This window comes from Papio anubis, chromosome 16 (assembly GCF_008728515.1).
Source record: "Papio anubis isolate 15944 chromosome 16, Panubis1.0, whole genome shotgun sequence".
NCBI lineage: Eukaryota > Metazoa > Chordata > Mammalia > Primates > Cercopithecidae > Papio > Papio anubis.
In genome coordinates, this window is record NC_044991.1 from 41,286,427 (window position 1) to 41,295,193 (window position 8,767).

The 8,767-nt window shown below is 39.5% G+C and overlaps 1 long non-coding RNA gene across 1 annotated transcript; it reads left to right on the forward strand.

Annotated features, from left to right (window-relative positions):
- Nucleotides 1-325: 325 nt before the first annotated feature.
- LOC110740540 lies at nt 326-3,374 on the forward strand. The gene is made up of 2 exons (XR_004179006.1): nt 326-2,012; nt 3,145-3,374. It is a non-coding gene; the product is annotated as an uncharacterized LOC110740540 (long non-coding RNA).
- Nucleotides 3,375-8,767: the final 5,393 nt, after the last annotated feature.

Below are 8,767 nucleotides of genomic sequence, written 5' to 3' on the forward strand. Positions count from 1 at the left end.
TCCCCATGAAGGTTTTTATACTTATTTTGATCGATAAATATTTCTTTTTTCTTTCCAACTTTTACTTTAGATTCAGGGGTACATGTGAAGGTTTGTTACATAGGTAAGCTCATGTCTCAAGGTTTGTTGTACAGATTATTTCATCATCCAGGAATTAAGCCCAGTTCCCAATAGTTATCTCTTCTGCTCCTCTCCTTCCTCCCACCCTTTGCCCTTAAGAAGACCCCAGTGTCTGTTGTTTCCTTCTTTGTGTCCATATATTCTCATCATTTAGCTCCCACTTATAAGTGAGAACATGTGGTATTTAGTTTTCTGTTCTGTGTTAGTTTGCTGAGGATAACAGCCTCCAGTCCACTCATGTTCCCACAAAAGACATGATCTCTTTCTTTTGATAAATATTTCTTACATCACAGAATTTTTGTTGGCTTTGATTATGGGTTTATTACTGTTATTATCATCATTATTATATTTTCTAATTAGCTGCTGATTCATATTGATCTGGTATCTAGCAGTCTTTCAATCTTTCTGTATTTATAGTAATAAATAGTTTATTGTATATTGGGATATTTTTCAATGTAGATAATCATATAATCAGTAAATAATGACTATTTTATTTCTTCCTCTTCAATGCTTGCAATAATTTCATTCACTTACAGCGTTGACTATCAACTATTTAGGTGGAAATTACCAACGTGGCTGTCTTTATTTTATTCCTAGAGATATGCAAAATATTCAGTGAAGATTGAATGCTATTAATCAATCGCTTATAAAAAGCAAGGCACGTAGTGACTGTATGTGAATGCCTTGTCCACCTCCATGGTATTTCATATATCATTGCTTCTGATCAAGGAATTCACTTCACAGTAATGGAGTATCACAATGAACCCATGCTTATGGAATTCACTGGTCTTACCATATTTCCCACCATCTTGAAGCAGCTGGTTGATAAAATGACAAAATGGCCTTTGGAGGATTCAACTACAGCAACAGCTAAGGGGCAAGGTACTCCAGAAGGCTACATATCCTCCAAATCAACATCCAGTGTATGGTGCTATTTCTCTCATATTCAGGATGACTAGAACTACACCACCAACTTTCCCGATCCACAGCTTGCAGATAGTAGATCATGCGACTTTTTAGCTTCTGCAATTGTGGGAGCCAATTTATTTGTTTACATCAATCAATCAGTCAATCTATCTGTCGATATCTGTGGATATATATATTTTTTATATGAAGAACTTTGTTTACATATGTGTGTGTATGTGTGTCCTGTTAGTTCTGTTTCTCTGAAGAATCCTGGCTAATATGCCATATATGCCATAAGCATATGGAGCCTACTCAATGTGAAGATCAATCCTTTGGCAGACCTTTCCAATGGTAAATGAGATCTTGCCTATATTTCTACTATCACACGAAGTATTCATGTTACCATTTAAGGCATTTATTATGAAAATTTAGCCTAGCTTATATTTTTGTATTTCTAAAATTTCTAAAACACTAAAATATGCTCCTTGCTGAAATGGGCATTAATTTTTCTTTGCTTTGTTTTCCAGGGAAATGGAAAAGATCTTGCTATGGCCCTAGAATGACAATTTGTCTTTCTAAAAATCAGAACCAATAGCAAAATCAAGATGGTTCAGATTTAGAGACTTTATCAAAGCCTCTGAGGGATTTTGAAAAACATAATTTGCAAGCTTTTGGAGGAAGAATTTTTAATGTGTCTGTAATGTTCTCAATCAGAATAGATTTTTGTCACAAAATAACTCCTCTGTAGGGGTCTGATGGAGGGTGTCTTTTAAAACATCATTTCTCATCTTTTCAGAGGATCAAATACTTAAAAGAGACTTTATTGGGAATGCTTTCCTTTATCTGTTGACAGTAAGCCAATCACTGAAGGAAAAGAAGACAAAGGCTGGCAGGAAAGCTATGCACTCAAAAACAAGCAGCCAAATGAAGTTCTCATCCTGACTGCACCTGCTTCTGAGCTCACAGGGTGCATACCTGAGATGGAGGTGATTATTAAACACAGTACCCTGACCACTGCCATTTGGTATGGCACTTCCTACTGACTGCGTATCAGTGGTGTTGAGAAGATTAACTCATCAGGGTCTCAGTGAGGCATAAACCTCTTCTTAACACATAACTATGTGTAGCTACTTAAGAGTGCTTGGTACTGGAAGCCATTATGTTAAGTGAAACAAGCCAGGGACAGAAAAACAAACTTGGCATGTTCTCACTTATCTGTGGGAGCTGAAAATTAAAACAATTGAACTCATGTAGATAGAGAATAGAACAATGGTTACCAGAGGCTGGGAAGGGTAGTTGGGGGAGGTCAGGGGGAGGTGGGGATGGTTAATTGGTACAAAAAATAGAAAAAATGAATCAAATTTAGTATTTGATAGTACAACAGAGTGACTATAGTCAATAATAATTTAATTGTACATTTAAAAATAACTAAAAGAGTATAATTGGATTGTTTGTAACAAAAAGGAGAAATGCTGGAAGTGGTGGATATCTTATTTATCCTGATGTAATTATTAATCATTATATGCCTGTATCAAAATATCCCTTATACCCCATAAATATATACACCTAGTATGTAGCTACAAAAATTAAACATTAAAAAAATCTAAAACAAAAGAGAGTTTGGTACTTTCTCTGCGGTGAGGTCCCACTCCAGCCACGGAATCTCCATAGAAGGAGAGAGAATAACTGAAACCACTTGAGAATATTTGTGGTACTGAGTTAACAGGGCTGGGCCATCTGTACAAGTTTGCATTAAATTTGGACAACAACTTTCCTTTAGATTTCTTCTGTTGCTTACTTTAGGTGATGTCTGAGAATGAAAAAAAATCTTCATGAGTGCAATATGTGAACACATTGGATTTATTAGAATTACTATTACTTTTTCATAATATAAAGAACCATGTTTGAAAATAAAAGTTGTTTTGAGTATTCCCTGGAAGTCCAGATTTCATTTAAAATTCCTGATGTGTACGTTGAGAGTTGCCGACAGCTTCTAGAAAATCCCAGGCCCATCAGTGTCTCTTCCCAGAGTGTGCTTTTAAGTAGGACAGCTGCTAAAGTTACAAAGAATGAACACCACTGACTTCTCATTCTGTTTCTTCTTGAACCTGATCTTAGGGATGAAGGCAGTTTGCTTGGGGACTCTGACATGACCCTAAGCCCTTTCCTTCCAACAGAGCCAGTGCTGCAGTAGACGGGTCAGGAGAGAAACTCCATGCAAGATTTTTAGTGAGGCCACCAGCTACCAGGTCATGTGTGAAAGTCCTGAGTGCTGTTCGTGAAGTGTCACACAAAGGCACTGTTCAGAAAGCCTGTAATAAAATATGTGCATCTGGTCCCCGTTGGCACAAATTGGTTTTATTGATTAGTTTATTGGATGGCGCCCAGTGCTGAGAAAGTTCCCAAGAAGATAATAGCCACACAGTGGCTGAATGATTTAATTAGAGAGAAAGCATATAGACACGCAAAGACACCATGTGGAAGCCAACAGCATAGGACAGGTCATGGAGAAGGTGCCATGAAGGGGGTGATAGAGCCTCGGTTGTAATGCCCACCTGCCCTTCATTGATGGTCTTGCTTTGCCACTTCTTAGCTGTATGTCCTTGGGCACATTTCTTAACCTCTCTGAGCTGCGGTTTCCTTATTCATAAAATGAGCAAGATACTATTAGTACCCATCCTTAGAAGCTGAGTAAGCATTAAACGAATTAATGATGCCATCTGCTTCATTTGAGTAGATGGCGTAACCCAGAATTTCATTCCTTCTTGGCACCTTCCTGTCTTCACTCCTCACACTCATAAACTCAAGTCCTTTTGTTTTTCCTCCTGGGATATCCCCGCTCCACTCACATCTTCCGTTTCTACTCCTGCCGTCCTCCCAGGCTACTTTCACCTCATCACTAAGTTCCTGGAATAGCCTCTTCACTGGTCTCCCTGATTGTAGCTGACCCACTGCAACAACTTAGAACTCTGGAACCTGAGCAATCATTTAAAACGTAATTTGACTATTCACCCTTCTCTACCCCTTGACTGTAGCTTGAACTTGTCAGGGCTTCCCACTGCACATACCCTTCATGCATCCTTGTTTGTCTGCAAGCTTCTCCCCACCACTCTCACCTCACACCTGCCTGATTCCTCATGACCCAGCTACACTGATCTATTCTGAGTTCTTCCAAGTGTTCGTGCTCTGTCTTCCTGCAGAAACTTTGCACCTACTATTACTTCTACTTGAATACTTTGCTCCTTCTTTTCTCTTAGTTTTCTTCTGCTCATCCTCCAAGTCTCAACTTGAATGTCATTTTCTTGGGCATTTTTCTCTGAACTACCAAATAATCAGATCATCGAGAGGTGCAGTTTATCCCTCAGGAGCCTCATCCCAGTATATTCATTTATTTATACAATTGTTCAACTCATACTTGGCCCCCTGCTTGTCTATCCTCCCTGTAAGGGCAGAGGTAGCACCTGTTTGGTTCATGCTTTTGCCCCCAGGACCTATTGTAGCCCCTGGGATTGGGGAATGTTCTATACATTTTGGTTGAATGATTGAATAAAGAAATAACTGATGAAAGGAAAGAGCTGAATACAACAAATGATACACCAGCAGCAGCATTCCATACTTGTGATAGATTATTATTGTGGTAGTTTGTGGGGGCAGCAGAGAAAAAGAATGGTGAAAGGGGCTTAGAAATATCATCATGTGTTCAATGCTTTAAAAACTGCAAAGGAGTTTAGTGCAACCCCTCACAAGTGCAAATGATGCCAGTGCCCTGCCCAGATTCCTGTGGTAGTCACCTACACACCCCGGAGGCTGCTTATTTCAAACATGTAAGGCTCTCTGCTGAGAGGGTTTGGTTTGTATGTTTTGTTTCTGGATATAGGAGCCCTTTCTACAATTACTCAGGACAAGCCAGGAGTGCCACAAAGTTGGCACCCCTGGAAATAACCTTCAACCATTAATGGCCAGGGTTTGGAGGAAAATGCTCCAGCTTCCTCTCCCCTTGTTGGTTTGCATCACTTTCTCATTTCCTACTGGTATTTCCTGGGATCACTTCACAAGCAAACCACTTGTATTTGATTTCTTTTTTAAATTTTACTGTATTTTAATTTCTGGGATACATGTGCAGAACATGCAGGTTTGTTACATAGGTATACACGTGCCATAGTGGTTTGCTGCACCCATCAACCTGTCACCTACATTAGGTATTTCTCCTAATGCTATCTCTCCCCCGGCCCCCCACCTCCTGACAGGCCCCAGTGTGTGATGTTTCCCTACCTGTGTCCATGCGTTCTCATTGTTCAACTCCCACTTATGAGTGAGAACATGCTTTGTTTGGTTTTCTGTTCTTGTGATAGTTTGCTGAGAATGATGGTTTCCAGCTTCATCCACGTCCCCGCAAAGGACACGAACTCATCATTTTTTGATGGCTGCAAGTATTCCGTGTTGTATATGTGCCACATTTTCTTTATCCGGTCTATCATTGATGGACATTTGGTTCCAAGTCTTTGCTATTGTGAATAGTGTCACAATAAACATACGTGTTCATGTGTCTTTATAGTAGAATGATTTATAATCCTTTGGGTATATACTCAGTAATGGGATTGCTGGGTCAAATGGTATTTCTGGTTCTAGATCCTTGAGGAATCACCACACTGTCTGCCACAATGGTTGAAGAAATTTACACTCCCGCAAACAGTGAAAAAGCATTCCCATTTCTCCACATCCTCTCCAGTATCTGTTGTTTCCTGACTTCTTAATGATCACCATTCTAACTGGCATGAGATGGCATCTCATTGTGGTTTTGATTTTCATTTCTCTAATGACCAGTGATGATGAGCTTTTTTTCATATGTTTGTTGGCTGCATAAATGTCTTCTTTTGAGTCGTGTCTGTTCATATCCTTCACCCACTTTTTGATGGGGTTGTTTTAATTTTTTCTTGTAAATTTGTTTAAGTTCTTTGTAGATTCTGGATATTAAGCCTTTGTCAGATGAGTAGATTGCAAAACTTTTCTCCCATTCTGTAGGCTGCCTGTTCACTCCGATGCTAGTTTTGTTTGTTTGTTTGTTTGTTTTTGCTGTGCAGAAGGTCTTTAGTTTAATTAGATCCCATTTGTCACCTTTTGCTTTTGTTGCCATTGCTTTTGGTTTCTTAGTCATGAAGTCTTTGGCCATGCCTATGTCCTGAATGGTATTGCCTAGGTTTTCTGCTAGGGTTTTTATGCGTTTAGGTCTTACATTTAAGTCTTTAATTCATCTTGAGTTAATTTTTGTATAAGGTGTAAGGAAGGAGTCCAGTTTCAGTTTTCTCCATATGGCTGGCCAGTTTTCCCAACACCATTTGTTAAATAGGGAATCCTTTCCCCATTTCTTGTTTCTGTCAGGTTTGCCAAAGAGCTGACTACAACTTACAAGGGATGTGAAGGACCTCTTCGAGGAGAACTACAAACCACTGCACAAGGAAATAAGGGAGGACATAAACAAATGGAAAAAAATTCCATGCTCATGGATAGGAAGAATCAATATCATCAAAATGGCCATACTGTCCAAAGTAATTTATAGATTCAGTGGTATCCCCATCAAGCTACCATTGACTTTTTTCACAGAATTAGGAAAAATTACTTTAAATTTCATATGGAACCAAAACAGAGCCCACATAGCTAAGACAATTCTAAGCAAAGAGAACAAAGATGGAGGCATTATGCCACCTGACTTCAAAGTATACTGCAAGGCTACAGTAACCAAAACAGCATGGTGCTGGTACCAAAACAGATATATGGACCAATGGAACAGAACAGAGGCCCCAGAAATAACATCAGACATCTACAATCATCTGATCTTTGACAAACCTGGACTTGATTTTGTCTGCGCTCATACTCTGCTCCTGAGAATCCCATGTGATACCCACAGTTTCACCGAGACAAGGGCAAACTTCAAGTTCATCATGATTTGGTCAAGAATTGTCCAGAGATCTAAGCTTGATCTCAACACATTTTACCTTGCAGGACATGCTTGAAGTCCTGGGATAGACACTGTAGTTCCTGGTTGTGTTTCAGACCCACATCTGAGGTGGAACATGTGCCCTCTCTAAGGATGCTGTTTTAGAAGGAACTGCAGAGAGTGACTCAACTCCCTGAGAGGTGGGCAGACCCCCTCTATGCAACCCAAACCCTGGAAGAACTGAGGGGTGCCTTTTCAGTGACATCAGCTTGTAAAAGCAAGAGTTAAAATAGAAGGAAATTTAGAAAACATTCTTTTTCAATCCCAATGTGTCTCAGAGCTTCTTACTTACCTTCCTTTTGGCTTCCAACACATCCCATGGAAAATGGTGACTTCCGCAGCGATTCAGTAATTCTCAGATGAGTGAGTGTTGGTGTGTGCACAAACCCTGGTAGAAAGGAAGGATGAGGGCTATTGGATATTGGGGAGAGAACGGCATTCAAAAGTCCACTTCCTGTAGCTGACTCTCCACCAGACTTATCAGATACATATACCAAGGTCCAGTGAGTGCAGTGACTTTCCTCAATTATTTTCTTGTTAGCAGAACTAAAACTGAGCCCCTCACCCCCTCCCTCCACATCCAGACTTTCTCTCCATTCTTCATTTTATCTTTCCTCTCCTAAGAACTATCCTCTGTAATCTCTAATCTAAGTACCCACCTGTGATCTGTAGCCAGCATTTATTTTTGTTTGGCACCTAAATCTCACATGAATGCATAATTGATTGTTAATCGTATCTCAGTGTTTCCACTCTGGGTGGCCATTTTGCATTTTTGCCATTGAATCTTAAGACCGTAACTATTGTGGTTATTGTTGCCATTGTTGTTCCTGTTGTAATATTTAAGTTATTCAAGTTATTCCTTACACAAGTTTGCTTAGAAATAACAGTGTAACCAGAGTAATGGTTGCCAAGATGCTTAATATGGTCAATCAAGTCTATGGTTCAGAAAAGATGTCTGATTTGACAACTTTTTTGGGACTTAAGCAGACTGGAGAGCACTCCCCTTGAAATCTCATTATTCAAATGTGGCCCAGTCTAGCCATACACACTTTTAGACTTTGAGATCCTCCAACAAAGGACGTGACTCCCTGAGACAAGCCCATTCAGGCAGTGAGGGACACAATCAGACTCACTAATTGATCTCCAATTTTTCTGGAAAAAAATATTGATCATAAGAGGCAAATGTGAAAGAAAAGGATGTACTTAAGGCTAAGACTTTAAAGTAGAGTCAGGAGATTGTGAGAGGATTGCACCCATACCTGCTGAGTCAAACTACAGGATGTTCCAATAGACTTGGATAATAACAGAAGTCAGTATACTCCAGCCTTTAATATCTCTCAGCTGGGATACCCTAATTAAACAATCAGAATGGGTTTTCAATTTAGGATTTCTGCATAGCCAATGAACTTTCTTTGAAAACAACTTTTTACGGAGAGCCCATATTAAACAAACAAACAAACAAAAAAACCCTTTCCTGAGTTTGTATAAGAGAATTCCAGAAGGCGGTAGAAGATTTCTTTAAGTGAGAAACATGAATAAAAGAGCCAATGCCTTTTAGTTTGGCAGCACTGGAATTGGTAAGAAGTATCTGAGAGGGACCTTTCCATCGAGGTTGAAGGAAATCTTGATGTAAATTTCTCTTCCAACAGAGAAAAATCACCAGGCTAAAGGTTGTGATGTTTTGTGTCTTTGTCTCCTGGCAGCACACTGTTGAAAGATTGTGCTACCAGAGAATGATTTTTGCCT